Source organism: Miscanthus floridulus, chromosome 3 (assembly GCF_019320115.1).
Source record: "Miscanthus floridulus cultivar M001 chromosome 3, ASM1932011v1, whole genome shotgun sequence".
In the NCBI taxonomy this organism is placed as follows: Eukaryota; Viridiplantae; Streptophyta; class Magnoliopsida; order Poales; family Poaceae; genus Miscanthus; species Miscanthus floridulus.
The window spans coordinates 121,378,880-121,397,184 of NC_089582.1; the positions used below are offsets into that span (position 1 = coordinate 121,378,880).

The 18,305-nt window shown below is 47.8% G+C and overlaps 1 pseudogene; it reads right to left on the reverse strand.

The window, feature by feature from the left end:
• Positions 1 to 226: 226 nt before the first annotated feature.
• On the reverse strand, positions 227 to 3,321 carry LOC136542234 (auxin response factor 10-like; annotated as a pseudogene).
• Between the last annotated feature and the right edge of the window lie 14,984 nt (positions 3,322 to 18,305).

Sequence of the window (18,305 nt, forward strand, 5' to 3'; positions counted from 1 at the left end):
GAACTAACGATCTAAAAATCTTTCCTCTAGAGATTTATTTATAAAAAAACTTTTAAAAAAAAGACTAAAAAAAAAAAATTCTGCCGAGTCGTCCACGGAGTGCTCCGCCAACGGCGGCCTTGGCGAAGTACCGAAGATGCGGCCCCCGAGTCGACAAAGTCCACGTAGACGTCGCCGGCCACGAGCGAGCTCCGCTGCCGCGGCGAGCCGGGGAGGGGTGTCCGCGAGCTCCGCACGTGATGGCGCGGCCGCGCGTGACTCGCGACACGGTGGCCGCGAGCTCTGCACGCGACGGGGCGCATGTGGGTACCGAGGCAGGGCAGCTGCGAGCTCCGCGTGCAGCGGCGCCGTCCAGCACGTGCGAGCTCCATAGGCGGCGCCGGGTGGTCATGCACGAGCAAGGTTCGTGGGCGATGACGGTGGCACGTGATGCGTGAAGTGGTGCAGGGCGGCGCTGCAGCGACGACGCACGCGCGGGAAGAAGCAAGCGCAAGCGCACGCGCTCCTGTTCCTCTCCTGCGTGCGGGGGCTCGGCCGCACGGGATCGGGACCACGGGCGCGGAAGCCGCGGCCACCGTTGTCTCGTCACTGGAGCCTAGCGACAGCGCGGCGGCAAGGTCGAGCGAGTTCGCGAGGCAGGCAGCTGTGGCAGCGGTGACATGGCTTCCCTGCTCGTCGGTGAGATGCATGTGCTCGTGGGAGAGACGGCGACGGAGGGGAAGGACCAAGTGGCGACGACGGCGGACACGACAGACCGAGCCGCATACTGCACGGGCCTACTTGGGCCTATGTTGTACAGCCTGCTACACGAGGACCGTGAGATGCCCTTTGGATGGAACGGACGACGTAGATCCCTCGACTGTAGAGAGCAGTCAGCCAGATCGACTGCAGAGGATCTCGTTCCCGGCGGGAGTGGGTGTGTGGGCGGGAACGGGAAGGCAGGGTCGAAAAGTTGCTGGCGCTCCGAGAGTCTCCGTGTACGCCGGGGTGCGCGGCTTCTTGCGCGGCGGCGGCGAGAAGCGGGGCAGGTTGGGCATGCTCGACACCAGCTGGACCCGCCACGGGCACACGCGGTTCACGTTCTGCAGGAGCTCAGGCTCGTCCCAGGTCACCTATGAAATTGGAGAAGCAACAACCACGATTCACTGAACGGTTCAGAGGAAGAACGAACGGAGGGAGTGATGGCGTGTGCGTTCGTTTATTTACGCGTACCTGAAGGAGTCGCCTGTTAGTAGTAATCCTAGCGCATTGGCTGGCTCAGTTAGTTAGGACTGCATGTTTCTTATTCAGTTTTGCATGCGGATGAGCACTGATCTGTGGTTGCCATCTCGCGTTGAAGTAGCAGCGGGAGTAGCTCGCACGTCCTGAGGATGACCGGTGTTTGAGCGGCATCGTGGGCACGGGGATGGACATGCTCGCCGCACGGTGCGCGCCTGACCACTGCGTGGTCCTGATAGTCTGTAACTCTGAATAAATAGAGAAGAGAAAGAACAGAAAACGCTGCTTGCAGTTCGCAGCACCAAAACCCAGTGTCCCAAGTGTTTACGTTGTGTTTGAGTGCTTCTGTGATTTGCATTTGACGATTGCAAGCTCACCGGCTGTCAAGAACACCGGTTCAGAGCTGACATCGCCAGGGCGACTGCGGCCACCGTTCGGGATCGGTCGGCTCGACACGGGCGATGGTGCCCATGAACCAGCTGATCCGCGACAGGTCCTCCGCCTCGAACGCCATCTTGAACCGCAGGCCGGGGCACCAGGGGGCCCGCATGGACTCCTTGACGGCGTCCGCAAGCACGCAGAACTCTGGCGCGCTCGCACGCGGGTAGTGCACCACCTCGAACGGCTGCCCGGCGGCGGCCAGCCTCGCCGCCTCGACCACATCCTCCGCTGGGACCTTGCCGCCCGATGGACACGCGACGGCGGCGCCCGTGCTGCCCGCATTGCCGCCGCCGTCGCAGAACACGCTCTTGGCGCGCCGCAGGCCTACGTGGACCTTGCCGTCCTCTTCGCGCACAAAGACGACGGAGTCGCCGGGCAGGAGCTCCTTGCTGTGGACGAAGTTGCTCCAGCCGGTGGTGAGCAGGTGCCGGCGTGGGCTGCCCCGGTAGATGAGGCGGAACGTCCACTCGACGCCGTGGACGTCCGTGGCGGAGATGATCTGCAGGGGCGGATCGAAGCTGTAGTCCAGCTCCGGGAAGATGGACAGCTCGCAGAGCCGCGGCACGGAGAAGCCGCCGCCGGTGTTGACATCGGACTGCGTCAGCGTCTTGGCGAAAGACAGCGGCCTGGGCCGCTGCTGCTGGTCGTCCCCATCCCCGCCCCTGCTCTCCTCGGCCAGGGCGTCGCCCACGTCTGCCACCGGCTCCCAGGGGTGGAGCGGGACGAGGCGTGTCTTGGTGTACATGTCGTCGGTGTCGGGCTCCGCCATCAGCCTGACGGCCGCGACGCGGCACGCCACGAACGGCGGGACGCGCACGCCCGCGGCGCGCAGGTCCACGGCGGCGCCGGCCTGCTCGTCGTGGCCCTGTGGGAAGTAGTAGACCGCGGCGCCGACGGGCGGCACGGCGCACATGGAGCCCGCGCACGCCTGCCACAGCTGCGGGTGCACGTCGCGCCCCTTGGGCTCGGCGGCGCCACGACCGGCCTCCGGCTCCGGCGATGGGAGCACCCGCGCCGCAAACGTGAGCGTCGTCCCGAGCCGCGTGGGCGCGCAGGCTGCAGTAGACATGACTGGGCTGTGTGTCTAGTCCACGAGGAGAGCTGCTTCCGGTGAAGGATGTATATGTATGGAAGCCGCCCGGTGAATGAGTGGGCGGAAGCTGCGGTTGCAGGGTGGGCGGGCGGTTCGGAGCGACGTGGAACAAGTCCTCCGCACCGCGGCTCCGGGCTCCGGGCTCCGGTCAGTAACATACCTCCGCGGTCCGCTCCGGGCACCTTATGGCTAGGCGCCGTTGCCCGTTGCCCCTTGCATCAGCAATTATGAACGCTGAAGTGATTTGAGAGATAATGGTAGCACGCACACGAGTGAGCGGCCGAGAGGGAGTTGAGGTGGAACTGTTCAGCCTGCCCAAGCCAAGCGGGGGTCAAGTACTCAAGTTGAGCAACAGAGTCCATAGGGGCATAGGGCTGGCTGTCAAACGCCGCATGTGGGGCCGTGGGGGTGTCTGTCTTTGAGCAAAACAGCCTTTTAATTGGGAAAATTGGCTGGTGGACACCCACAGTGGTGGTCGTGCGCTGGCGGACACCTAAAGTGGAGCTGTATGCTAGAAGACACTCTGGTTTGTTGTAATTATGCCAGAGGACACCGCGGGCCGGTTTCCCCCGGTTGAGGAGAGAGAAATTTTCAGTTTGGACATCCGGTGCCCCTAAGCCACGTTTAGGTCATTCTTTACTATTCTGTGTACACCCCCTGTGTATGCGTAGCAATTTATCCTGTGGTTGACGCGTGGGTCAGGGTTGACTGGGGCACTGTGAGCTCGTGGACCTATACACCGATCTGTGGACTATCAGTGGTCTTTGTGAACCTTGTCTACAGAAGAGGAGGGACAGGGAGTGAAGCCTATGACAGGCGGGCCCCGCGGCCAGGCGTGGCCTGCCCCTATTGGGCCGAGTGATGTGGCCGAGCACTGCCTTGCGTTGGTCGTCCTCATCCGCTGCCAAGCCGTGAGGTCAGAAAGGAGAGGAAGGGATAGAGAGAAAGAAGAGAGAGAGGGCGACGGAAAGAGAGGAGAGGGCATGGCGGCGGTGGCTCATGGCCACGGCTCCGACATGGTGACCGGTCGACAGAGGGCATAGGGGACGGCGACGAAGGAGAGAGAGAGAGAGAGAGCGGAGGAAGATAGCGAGGGAGGAGAGGGAGGCGGAACAGAGAGGGAGGGACGCGCCGACTGTGGGGAGGTTGGCTCCGGCGGCGTGGGGTGAAAGTGGAGCAGAGAGGGAGATGAGAGAGAGACGGAGAGGGCAGAGGGCTCACGACGTTGGTCAAGGCAGAGGATGGGGAGGAGTCAGAGGAGGGTTGCCGAGGGCGGCTCCGGCGCGGGCTCGGGCTGCCGCAGCGCGGGTGGCGTCTGTGCTCCGACGGTGAGCGGTGGACCGGCTTCGGTCTCCTCATCCCCGTGTGGAGCAGAGGAAGGCAGGAGAGCGACGAAGAAGGAACAAGCTACGACGATGCTCGACCTCGTCCACCTTCCTATCCATCTAGTTCCCCGCTTCCTCCATAGCGTCCAGGAAGGACAATGTGCTCTCGCCGCCCACCGTGACAATGTCGATGGTGAAGGAGACGTTCACGAGGGCGAGGCGCGGGGCTAGGAGCGTGAGGTAGCGGACGGACGTGGAGCAGAATATCTTGTAGAGCTCAAAGAGCACCGTGGCGGCCTCGTGGTGCTCCCACGGCCGTCACGGCGGAGGAGCCCTATCAGCCCCGTCAACGCTAGGACACCACGGCTAAGAGCGCGTCCACGGCGTCGTTCGCCACGAGCCTCATCCCAAGCCTCTGCGTGTCGCGGCAGCACCTCCGCCACGAGCCTCATCCACGGCTGAGAGCGCGTTCACGGCAGAGGATTCCTGTCGACTGCTTCCCTGGCCAACCCTGCACGGTGCAGAGCGCCTCTGGCACCAAGGACGCTGCCTCCATCACCACGGACACCGTTGACCACCGCACTAGGACTGAGCGCTGCGTGGAGCCGCCTTCTCCTCGGCCACCAACCCTACACCATTGAGCAGAGCCTCCACCCCGCTCCACGCTCTCTCTCTCTCTCTCTGCTTCCCTTCCCCTATCCTAATGCCGAGGCAGGAGAAACAGAGGATGTCGAGCTCGCCATCCAGCAGGACTGCTGGAGCCAACACCGTCGGTGCCGAGACGCTGGAGGTTGTCCCCGCCCTGACCCACCACCACTGGAGCGACCCTCGCCCTCGCCTCTGCCTACCACCGCCGTGCTCTGCTTCTTCCCCTCTCTATGCTCTCCTTCCCTTCTCTCTCTTTCTCGCCGGGCGTTGACCGAACGGGAGGAGTGGACGCACCCGATGCATCCAATACCACGTCACCTAGCCGATAGGAGCGCGACACGTCGCTGTTTGGGACCACATGGCGTTCGTGCTCCCCAGCGCCAACCGCGACGGTAGCCTGTCCGTGGCCATCTCACTGCAGGTCCAACCAGACCAGGCTCGGGTCGGTTTTTAGCTGGTCCAACCAGACCCAAACGTGGCTCAGGGGCACCGGATGTCCAAACTGAAAATTTCTCTCTCCTCAACCGGGGGAAACTGGCCCACAGTGTCCTCTGGCATAATTACAACAAACCAGAGTGTCTTCTAGCATACAACTCCACTTTGGGTGTCCGCCAGCAAACGACCACCACTGTGAGTGTCCGCCAGCCAATTTCCCTCTTTTAATTTGATGTTGTTGGTTACAAGATGGACACTACAATTACGGTGCCACAAATTTAACAGGTCAACAAGTAGCCTTCATCATCATCATGTTGATAAAGCCGGCGGATTGACTGTAGTTATTGTGGTGACATATCAGAACTACAGTAGCATCTTTTTATTTGCTTCAAGACTTTGTCAATACATTGCCAACATACCTGTTCGGCCTACCCCATATCTGGCTTGTTTGGCTTCTTTTTTTAGCCAGAACAGTATTTTTCTCTCACAGCATTTCAACCGGAACAGTGTTTTTCAGCCAATTTTAATCAAGATTCAGCAAGCCGAACGAAGAATTTAGGGAAAATTGGATTCATACCATCAAAAGATTCTTGTTTAGATATGTACCAGCAAAAGAAATAACTTCTTAGCAGCTTACCACTTCTGTTAACTGAATTTTAATTGTGACCATTGTACCCTTGCTAGAAGGCTACACTCCAACTCCCATTCCAGTAGCAATATAGCTGCGCTGCAGTTTCCGTTTCAGTAGCATTATAATAGGATATAAGAGGTCGTATAATATAAAACAATATTTTTAGTAGGATATAACACAACCTCTCAGCAAAATATAACACAAACATTTGAGAATTATATAACACAAATTTGCCCCAATTTTGCTGCCATTTCAATACAATATAATAACAGGGTACAACTAATTTTTATAAGTTCATCAAAATCTGAGATAATACTGCATAGCAGCACCATGGTCCCGTTCGCTGGTATGAAATTTGGTTGAAATTGGCTGAAAAACACAGTTCCGGCTGAATTGTTGTGAGAGAAAAATACTGTTCCGGCTGAAAAAAAAGCAGAACAAACCGAATATGGGGTAAGCCGAACATGACCCATATGTACACAGGATCCCTAGTTACACATACAAAATTGCACAAAAGACCACATTTGACGAGCCATGCTCACACACAAAATAGATAAGAAAGCTAATGTTTCTAGCTAATAATGAACCTTCAATTAATTCCTCTAGGTGACATAGATGCCATCCTCTAAGTTTCTAAGTGCTTAGTGTTTTCACTGACACTGCTAACTTTGGTCCTAATTACCTACTAATCCGCTGCTCTAAAGACCTTGGTCCCTTAATAAGAATGAAAGTTTATCGTGAGGTGATGATCTACATATGGACGGAAAGCTAATTTGATAAGGAAGCCAATCCAGGTGGTTTCATATCAAAACCTCTTCGAAATCAATGGGAATCGTTGAAATAAGTCTACGTCCAGAATCTGCCAGGGTGCTGAGACACCTTTTAGTCCGTTGGACCGTGTATCGTGTTTGGGCCCATTAGGGGGCGCGTCCAAGGTAGGCGACGACCCTAAGACCTTTATAATCATACGCCACCACCGTCATTAAGTTTTGAGTTTTGCTTAGATTATTCTGTCAAGAACAATTTCACCATTCATCGGTTTGTGAGACCCCAACTTCGTGAGATAATCTTTCATCTGCAATTTGGTTATGTTCTTTCTTGTTCTTGCCTGTGTTCTTCATTGCGCAGGCAACGATTAGCCTTCTTGGCGAGGTCAACCTGGTCCATGACTTGGTTGATAACCAGAGGAGCTGTGGTGCTAAGATTGCAGGGTTCGATCTTTCAATCTAAAGCCGGATCGGTGTGTCATTCTCCGCCACAACGATAGTTACCATCACGTGACGGAAGATCGGGATCCCCGTCTCCATTAAGTGGTAATCAGAGCTATGGTATATCATCAGGTTCACTTTTTTCCCTAGTTTTGAGTGTTTTGCATTCCTCCCATAGTCCAGTACCATACTCATTTTTCCTGTCCTAGAACCCTCCGCGCCATAGCCTTTGCATATTTCAGTTTCAGAGTCCGTCGTATTGAGTTTATGTCCTGGTCGAGGTCTTGTTGCTGGTTAGGTCGTATTAGAGTCCAGTTCGTGTGTTTTCCCCCATCATTTCCATCAAATCTTTGCTATTGTGACCAGTTTTGCGCATATTGTTCCCGTTTTGTCCTCTAATTCAGAGCCAATTTTTAAAATTGGTCTAGTTTTCGCATACGAACTCCGATTTTGACGTTCCATATATCAAAATCGATCAGATTTTTTTTTTGGATCCGTCCATCCCCCATCTGTTGGGGTTCAAAAATTTTAGATTGGTCAAAAAGTGGTCACAAGATCCTCTTTTCGTGGTCACAAGGTTTTTGTTGATTTTGAGCAAGTTTTCTAAAAATTCCACAGCCCACGTCTTTCACTTGTTTCAGCTCATATTTTCTGTGGTTACTTCTTTTGTGGTCCTAAGTAAAGGAAAAATATCAAAAAAATAAAATAAAAAAGTCAAAATTTTCCCAAAAAAAAACAACGATAGCCCAAAAAATAAAAAAAAGGGAGGGGCAAAAGAGGAACAATATCTAGAAGAGCACATAGAGAAGACCAAAGTGAGCTGTGTTTGCGTGTGCTGTCTAGTTCCTTGTTTGTGTTGCTATTTCCATCCACCATACTTATTTTTTACACACCTATCACCTTGCTATCCACCATACTTTTGTCACACACCTGGTACTTGGAACATTTTAGACCAGCAACGAGAACAAGTACTTTGGACTATAAGTCAGCATTTCTTTCTGTTACTAACTTGTGTGCTAGATATACATATTACTCTTTATATGCCTTCCAAGCTCCACAAACTCTTCAGATCAGTACAGACAAAGGGCCTTGCAATCTCGGTATCACTGCCTCACAGGTATCACAAACCAGCCGCTGGTTGTACCGCCCACTGCTTATGTTGGTAAGAACTTTGTAAGAGCTTGGTAAGATGCTTCCATTTGCTATGAAAAGTGACACCACTACAACCACGTAGTCATTTGGTAGGGATAACTTTTACCTGCTTGTTCTTGTTTTTGTGTTTTCAATGGCAAGAGGTGAATAGACTAGAGATAACAATCCTAAGGGTTTCAGCGAGTGTGTCAGCCAAGAGCAACTACAAGCTGTTGTAGAGGATGCCCAAAAAAGAATAAATGAGGCCGTCAGGAAGGCCGTCACTGACGCACTCATTGAACTCAACATTGGCAATAGCATGGAGAGATTGGACAAGCAAATTTCCATGCTAACCGACAAGGTTACTGAGTTGAAAACCTTTGTGGCAGGCAACAACGACGTCTCCGGCAACAACACAGATGGTCAAGACACGGTGTATGATGCCAACAGGAACATAGGTCGAGCAACTTTTCGACAAGAGAGATTACGATAATGTCTTCACCGCAACACGACAGGTATGGGTGGTGTCCACCACCACCACCGTCAAGGTAATAATCACCATGTGCCCGATGATCCTTAATTCCTTATGCTATAATTAAGTTCACAATACCATCTTTTTCGGGTCATTATCATGCTGAGGGATATCTTGACTGGGAGATGATGGTAGAACAAAAGTTTAGTGCCCACCTTGTACCTGAGCAGCATAGAGTTAGACAAGCTACTAGTGAGTTTAAGGATTTTGCCATTATTTGGTGAAATGGGCTAGCTGCACAGAATGCTTTACCTAGTACATGGGAAGAACTTAAGGTAGCTATGCATAATCATTTTGTTCCTCCTTATCATAGAGACTTGCGTAAGAAATCGATGCGTTTAGAAGAAGGAGATAAATCTGTACAGGATTACTATGGTGAGCTCCAAAAGGGATTGATGCACTGTATTGTTGTGAAGGGAAACGAAGATGCCATTTGTCATTTTTATTCGGGTTTGAGGTGTGAGATTCAGGACATTGTTGATTATAAAGAATTTAACACTGTCAACCAGTTATTTCAGTTTGCTATGCTTGTAGAAAAGGAATTACAGGGGCATGAACAGCAGGGCAAGAACAAGGTCAGCACTAGCACATACACGCCACGCTCAGCACCATCTTCGAGGCTAACCAAGCCAACCACTTTTCAGGCGCCTCCACCAGCGAGCAAGCGATCAATAGCCTCTGGAGTTTCCGCTACACCTAAGGCACCTCCCGCACGACCTTTAGATTCAGGTAAAAATTCTTTGCAGGTGCCTACCAAGAGTTCCTCATCCATTGCATCGATGGGATGCACTTCAGGTATTCAGTGCCACCGCTGCCATGGCATTGGCCATGTGCAGAAGGACTACCCAAGTTAGTGGGCATATATTGCTATAGAAGATGGTTACATCAGCACCTCTGACATTGAGGATGAAGAAGACCAAGATGCAGATGAGGACGACGGTGAAGTCCTTGGTGACAAGGCCATGACGTCCTATAGGAGCATCATTGTACAGCGGGTGCTCAGCTCACAAGTCTAGCAACCTAAGAAGCTACAACGCCATAACTTGTTCCAGATTTTCTTCGTCATCAGCGACCGTCGAGCATGTGTCATTATTGATGGAGATAGCTGCAACAATTTGGTGAGTTCAGATTTGGTCAAGAAGCTTGGCTTGACCACACGTCCACACCCACGTCCATACCATATTCAGTGGCTAAATGATTCTAGTAAAGCAAAGGTAACACAAACTTGCAGAGTTTCATTTTTCATTGGTTCTTATACTGATTCTATTGATTGTGATGCGGTACCTATGCAAGTTTGTTCACTCTTATTGGGTCATCCTTAGGAACATGATAATGATGATACACACCATGGTAGAAGTAATAAATACACTTTTGTGCATAAAGGAAAGAAAATTACTTTAGTACCTTTGACCCTTGCTCAAATTGTACAAGCTGATAGAGAACGCGCTGCTAGTTTCAATGATGTTCAATCTAAAAATCAGCAAGTTGCTAATTCTATTTTCCCACCTAAAAAGGATAAGTCTACATCTATTTCTAAGGCTGAGGGGATTAAATTGAAGGATGGTGTTATGCTTGCAACAAAATGTGACTTTTCTAAAATTTCTAATGATGATATTTGCTATGCTTTAGTATGCAAACGAGCTATGTTTTCGCTTGATGATATTGTTAGCTCGGTACCTCCTGTTGTCACTAACCTTTTGCAAGAGTATGAGGATATTTTTCCAGCTGAGATACCCCCGGGGCTGTCACCTATGAGAGGGATAGAGCATCAAATAGATTTGATTCTGGGAGCAACCTTACCCAACCGTGCTGCCTATCAAACCAATCCTGAGGAGACTAAGGAAATTCAGCAGTAAGTCCAAGACCTTTTGGACCGTGGGTATGTACATGAAAGCCTTAGTCCTTATGCCGTTCCTGTACTTTTGGTTCCTAAGAAAGATGAAACTTGGCATATGTGTGTTGATTGTAGAGCCATCAATAATATTATTATTCAGTATCGTCATCCTATTCCTTGGCTAGATGACATGCTTGATGAGTTGTGTGGTTCTATAATTTTCACTAAGATTAACTTGCGAAGTGGCTACCACCAGATTAGAATGAAACTTGGAGATGAATGGAAAACTACGTTTAAAACCAAATTCGGGTTGTATGAGTGGTTAGTTATGCCTTTTGGTTTGACAAATACACCTAGCACTTTCATGCGCTTAATGAATGAGGTTTTAAGAGTTTTTATTGGTCATTTTGTGGTAGTTTACTTTGATGATATATTGATTTACAGCAAGTCTTTTGATGAACATATGGATCACTTAAGTGCTGTTTTTAATGCTTTACGTGATGCACGTTTATTTGGTAACCTTGAGAAGTGCATCTTTTGCATGGATCAAGTTTCTTTTCTTGGCTATGTTGTAACTCCACAGGGAATTGAGGTGGATGAGATGAAAACTGAAGCCATAAAGAGCTAGCTGGTTCCCCAAACCGTCACATAGGTGAGGAGTTTTCTTGGTCTTGTAGGATTCTACCACCGCTTTGTCAAAGATTTCAGCACCATTGCTGCCCCATTGCATGAGTTGATGAAGAAAGGGGTGGTGTTTCATTGGGGAAAGGCACATGAGGAGTCCCTTGACACTTTGAAGGATAAGCTTACACACGCACCATTGCTGCAACTTCCAAATTTTGGTAAGACTTTTGAGCTAGAATGTGATGCTAGTGGAGTTGGCATTGGAGGTGTTTTGATGCAAGATGGTAAACCCATTGCTTACTTTAGTGAAAAATTGTATGGCCCTGTTCTTAATTATTCTACGTATGATAAGGAATTGTATGCACTTGTTCATTCTTTAGAGACGTGGCGTCATTATTTGTGGCCTAAAGAATTTGTTATTCATTCTGATCATGAATCGCTTAAGTATCTTCGCTCTCAAAATAATCTGAATCATAGGCATGCTAAATGGGTTGAATTTATTGAATCTTTTCCTTATATTATCAAACACAAGAAATGGAAGGATAATGTGATTGTTGATGCTTTGTCTAGAAGATATACATTGCTGTCCCAACTTGATTGTCGGATTTTTGGTCTTCAATCAATAAAAGAATAATATATGCTTGATCCTGATTTTAAGGACGTGTTGCTTAATTATAAAGAGAGATGTGCATGGAATAAGTTTATGATCAATGATGGGTTTTTGTTTAGAGCTAACCGTCTATGCATTCCAATTAGTTCCGTTCATCTTTTGTTGTTGCAGGAGGCACATAGAGGCGGATTGATGGGATATTTTGGTGCCAAGAAGACGGAGGAGGTGTTGTCCATACACTTCTTTTGGCCAAGGACGAGGCGAGATGTAGAGCGGTACGTGGCTCGGTGTGCCACATGTCAAAAAGCTAAGTCGCGGTTGAACCCACATGGTTTGTATATGCCTCTTCCTGTTCCTTCTACTCCTTGGGCTGATATATCTATGGATTTTGTGTTGGGTTTGCCAAGGACTAAGAGGGGGAGGGATAGTATTTTTGTGGAGGTTGATCGTTTTTCTAAGATGGCACATTTTATTCCTTGTCATAAGAGCGACGATGCTGTTCATATTGCTGACCTTTTCTTTCAAGAAATCGTTCGCTTGCATAGTATGCCTTCTACTATTGTTTCAGATCACGACGCAAAATTCTTGAGTTATTTTTGGCGCACGTTGTGGAATAAATTGGGGACCAAGCTACTATTTTCTACAACCTGTCATCCCTAAACTGATGGGCAAACTGAGGTTGTGAATTGAACATTGTCCACCATGTTGAGAGCAATTTTGAAGCACAACTTAAAGATGTGGGAAGAGTGTTTGCCACATGTGGAGTTTGCATATAACAGGGCGGAACATTCCACCACTAAGATAAGTCCTTTCAGGTAGTGTATGGTTTTAACCCTTATGCTCCTATTGATCTTTTGCCTTTACCTACCACTGAGAGAATACATAGTGATGCTAGAGAGCGTGCTGATTTTATTCGTAAGTTGCATGAAACAACTAAAGCAAATATTGAAAGAATGAATGAAAAGTATAGAATTGCTGGTAGTAAAGGTAGAAAAGAGATTAAACTTGAACCGGCTGATTTGGTTTGGTTACATTTGAGAAAAGATAGATTTACTGAGCTGCATAAGTCTAAATTAATGCCAAGAGCAGCTGGTCCTTATAAGATCATTGAGAAAATAAATGATAATGCCTACAAACTTGAATTGCCACCCGAGTTCGGGGTTAGTCCCACCTTTAACATTGTAGATTTGAAACCTTATTTGGGAGAAGAAGATGAGCTTGAGTGAGGGGGAGGATGATGAGGACATCACTTCTTTAGAGGTACCCGCTAATCCTCCAACCGTCATGTAAGGTCCAATGACCCGGGCTCGAAAGCGACAACTCAATTTAGAGGTGAGCTCGTTCTTAAGCGATACTTTTCATACTTTTGAGAATAGACTACTACCTAATGATGTTATCTTGCTTAGGAATATTAGAGAGGGTCATGAAGGACTTAGAGGAAGTGGTGGAGGTGATGATGACCAGCAAGGACGTCCAACACAAGCCGCAGGCCCAGTCCAACAAGAATTCGAGTCTACCTCGGCCTCCAGGACCAGTCTACCTTAAACTGATCACCCAGGACGTATCCGGACTCCGTTTTCAATGATCCATATATGGATGGAAAGCTAATTTGATAAGGAAGCCAATACAAGTGGTTTCACATCAAAACCTCTTCGGAATCAACAGGAATCATCGAAACAAGTCTGCATCCAGAATCTACCAGTGTGCTGCGACACCTTCTTTTGGTCCGTTGGACCGTGTATCGTGTTTGGGCCCATTAGGGGGCGCGTCCAGGGTAGGTGATGACCCTAAGACCTTTATAATCATACTCCACCACCATCATTAAGTTTTGGGTTTTGCTTAGATTATTCTGTCAAGAACAGTTTCGCCGTTCATCGGTTTGTGAGACCCCAACTTCACGAGATAATCTTTCATCTGCAATTCGGTTGTGTTCTTTCTTGTTCTTGCTTGTGTTCTTCGTTGCATAGGCAAGGATTAGCCTTATTGGTGAGGTCAACATAGTCCATGACTTGGTTGATAACCAGAGGAGCTATGGTGCTAAGATTGCAGGGTTCGATCTTTCGATCTGAAGCCGGATCGGTGTGTCATTCTCCGCCACAACGATAGTTACCATCACCTGACAGAAGATCGGGATCCCCATCTCCATTAATGGCCATGACATTCGTTCTCACTGCTACATTCGATCATAGGCTGAGTTGATCTCGTCCCCACCTCCACCTCGCTCCTCGCTATGCCCTGCACGCGCTCATCGTAGCCCGTGTTGCCAGGAGCCACCGTGGCCCCTGCCTAGGCCACCGCCGCACGAGCACATGGCCTGGCCACCATGCCCTACCCTGGCACGAGTGGAGCCTAGTCGTGGGCACTTTGTGGCCGCTCGGTTCCACACAGCTCACCCTCACCGCCCATCGCGCCCCACAGCGCCGCTGCCGCCGATCTGCGCGCGGCACGCACACGCGGCCGACCCTCCACACTCCTCCTCTGGTCGAGCTACCGCCACCCATGCATGCAACCAAGGCTACTTCTGCCCCCATGCACCGCCCTCACGAGTGGCCTCTGCCGGCCAAATCGGTCCTGCCACGACCCTCCTCTACTCGGTGAAGACGAGGAAGAAGAAGAAAAGGACCTCGTGTTTAAATAGAAGCTTTTCTAGGGTTTCGAATGTAAATCTCATGACTCACATGAATAGTGCTGCTAGACTGTGGGTTGATTCAGGAAAAGCTCTGGGGCCTCGGTGCAAAGTGTTTGTCTTTTATGGTTTTCCCTTTTTCTTTTATGTTTAAATCGACTAAAACTTTGAAAATTCATAATAAATCATAGAAAAATCATAAAAATACCAAACTAGTTTTGTTACACTCCACACAACTACATCTATGCAGTAGATACATAATATGACATGTTTTAGTACAAAAGTTGTGCTATAGATATTGGTCTATCCTTTTTAATGTTAAATTCATATATGTTGTTGTATAAATCCAATTGCTGTGAATTTTTTACGGTAGGTTAATTGTTGCATGCTGGTGCCGTGGTAAAAATTTCATGTTCAATGGATGTTTATTTATTGAGTTATTGAATTATCATGTGTCACATGCTTTTATTGCCATTAAATCTTAATTAATTGTTAGTAAATAATATGCTTATCCAGAAATTATGAAATTTATGCAGTAGTTATGTTTAGTTAAGATGTATCACCATAAATTTTTCATGTCCAAAAGAGATGTTTGGTGTGCCACCTTTTTATTCCTTGGTTATAATTATTAAAGCTTTTTATATATGTTAGGTGTTTAGATTAGGGTTAATATACATTTGTCTACACTACTTGTTTTACGTGATGACTAGGCAAAAAATATGTTTAGTAAGTAGAAGTGTGCTTGACATGTTATGATAAGCTTTCACTTGTATGTTAAAAATGCAAATGGTTGTTTTGCTCACTTGTGTTAGGTTGATAATAGTAACTCACAAGTAAGTCGCTAGGAGAGGATGAGAGTCGAACCTCCAACGTTTAGTTACCTTTCACCGTGGTGACATGATGCTTGTATTGTAGTGTTTGTAAATGTCTTGTTATGCTTGTTTGACTTAAGCATGCATTGCATTATTGTATATCATTTAGGAACGATGATCGATCAATGGATCAACTGAAGGATGTTGGCGTCAAGCGAGAGAGGGTGTCATAGTGATTAGTACTGAAGATGATGGTTGATGATGGAGCCAGCTAACTCAGTGTTAATAAGTTACCCAGGCAAGCCCTGGTGCATAACCTCTATTTTTCTAGCACTTATTAATATGTTGTTTATGCATTAAGTTGCAGGAGTTGCTTGAAACCCACCTACATAAATATTTTATCCTATGAGTCCTACTAGTATGATAGAAATCGTGTAGTATGCCATTCTATAGGGCTTACGGTAGAAGTCGAGTGATGGACGGTCACTCATGAGAAATAGGCGATGGTTATACTGTTACTACTATCACTTGGACTTGAGATGCTGGATAATAATTGGAGACTAGGCAAGAAGTGGAAAATGGTTTTTCTGAATGGTTGGTGGGTGCCGTAGAGTTGGGCTCTAGGTGCTCGTTTTCCCACCTGTGTCGGTTAAGTACCGTACCATTAGTAGCGATGTGATAAGCTTGAAGGTACCAAACACATAACTAGGGCCTGAGTTATAGTTGACCGTGAAGCTTAATACTTTCTTACGACTAAGGTGCGCAAAACGTTCACTGTAGTGTTTCACTGGCCATCTAGTGGCTATTTTAGGGCGGGGAATGTCCATGGACCAAACTTAGGAGGGGGAAACCCGTTCAGGATGGGCCTCCTAGGGTGGGTTCCCTGGGTGGTTAGGTCATTTTGGGTCTTGGTTGTACAATTGGAATGGCTGCCTGGTACTTGCTCTTTTGAGAGAAGTACAGGCATGTGTTTGGGATTGCCTAGCTAGATGTACATCAATTGCAATCACCACCCTCCTCGGATATGGATACCACTTGTCGCACCACTGCTATCATAGTTAATGCAACTAGAACATGGAGTTGATGATGAGGCTTATGCCAGATGATGAAATATATTTTGATTGCTTACCACATGCTTAAAAGTAGTTCAGGTGCTTACCTAGAATGGTTAAGTAATAAACTTGATGTGACTGCTAAAACCTTGAATACCAAGATGCACTATTAGTAATGCTTCTCTGCAAAAATAACTAAATAGCTAGCCAAATAGCCCCTTGCATATCCTTGAGAGTCAGGAGACTACTCCCACCTAGTCGAGTAAGTCTTGCGGAGTACATTGTGTACTTAGGGTTTTATTCACCCTATTGCATGTAACATGTGGATATTGGAGCTAACTATTGCTATGTGTGGATACCTCCTGGTGGGCTCAGCGAGGCTTCCTCTATCACTGCTATCGTAGCATCTTATTCTTAAATCCCTACATCTACTTCAATATTCAAAACTGTTAAGTTTCCGCTGCTTTTGTATAAAATAACCTTTCTTCCGCTGCTTTTATGAAATCTATTTTGTAAAAACTCTGATTTATGAAATGGTTAAGAATGTTGTAAGCTTTATTCACTTGTTTATGATCCTAATGGAAACGTGGATTTTCGAGTTCACCCGCTGGGTGTGCTCGATAGACTACCAGGTTTTGCTTAGTCTCTTGTGTACTTAGTGTCAAATGGCTGATAAGTATACTTGGGATTATGTTAAATTGGGCGCTTCTACCACATAGAGAGAAGCACTTTTCTATTTTTGCTTGAACTAAATGGTTGGGGAAGCAGAGAGAGATGTTGGGGAGGAAGGGGAAAGGTATAAATACCCCCTAGCCCCGAACAGTCACTTAAGTCGTGGCAGTGCCGCGGCTCAAGTGCAGCAGTGCTGCTCTACGACAGTGCCTCTCTCTAGGTGCAGCACTGCCACACCAGGCAAGATAACAAGGGTAAGAGTGAAGTGCTGGTTGTCTTGGCTATGAAACTGAGGATATATGCGTAGGATTGAGCACTTGGTAGCACATGTTAGCTTAAGCATTGTTTCTTCCTTTATAGTATGGCTTTTCCTATACTTAAATTCAAAATATAAAAGAATTTAAACCTCCTTAGAATTTGAAGCCATCAACATTTATAATTGGGAGCTCCTCCATTTTGTATAACATCCTCGATTATAGATTCCCTGCTTGTCATCTTGTTAAATCTCATTAGTCCTCTAATTACGTGGTCATTATCACCAAAACCCACAATTAGGGCTTGATTATAGTTTCAATCTCTCCCTTTTTGGTGATTGATGACAACCCAATTAGAGCTTACAAAAGATAAGAAATAAATACTGAGATTTTTGAGCCATGGGTGTAGAGCCTCCCCCTAAATATGTGAATAGAGAATTTGAATTCTCAAATTGGCATAAGAGGCCAAGATTCACATTTTAGTGAAAATGATGGGGCTCCCCCTACATCCATGCTCCTATGGGGTGCAACACACTATGTCAAATATATAAACGTGATGCAAATGATAGTTTATGCACAACAAATTTGCTATGACAGGACAGTTGGGTGCAGCACTGCTGCTCCTTAGCCGCAACACTACTGTAGAGCCTAGGTACGGCACTGCCGCACTTGCTGCAATAGCACAGGTAAGAACAGGCACCACACAACATGTAACACATATAAAGAAGTACATTCTAGCACATATATATGTCAAGCTACAACACAGATTAATGCATGTCCATATCCCACACATATAGAGTACATATGTAGCGATATTACACAAACTAGAGTTTTGAGCGACTCTCAAACTCTCACCTAACGAAGACTACTCTCTACGGATAGAACATGAAACTCAAGTTGCAGCAGACTCTCCATGGTGTTGAAAAAGTGCTGACCCCTCTAATTTTCTCCCCCTTTGGCATAAAGCACCAAAAGGTGAAGAAAAGAAGAAAGACCAACAACTCACTCCTCTTCTTGGATGTTCTCCCAATCGACATCATGGCCACTAGCAGCTCCACCAGCACCTACAGCAGCCTCCTCCTCACCACCACCACCACCACCACCATCATCTTCATCGAAGGAGGACATCACCGCCCTCCCTTGGTGATGGGTGGTCGAA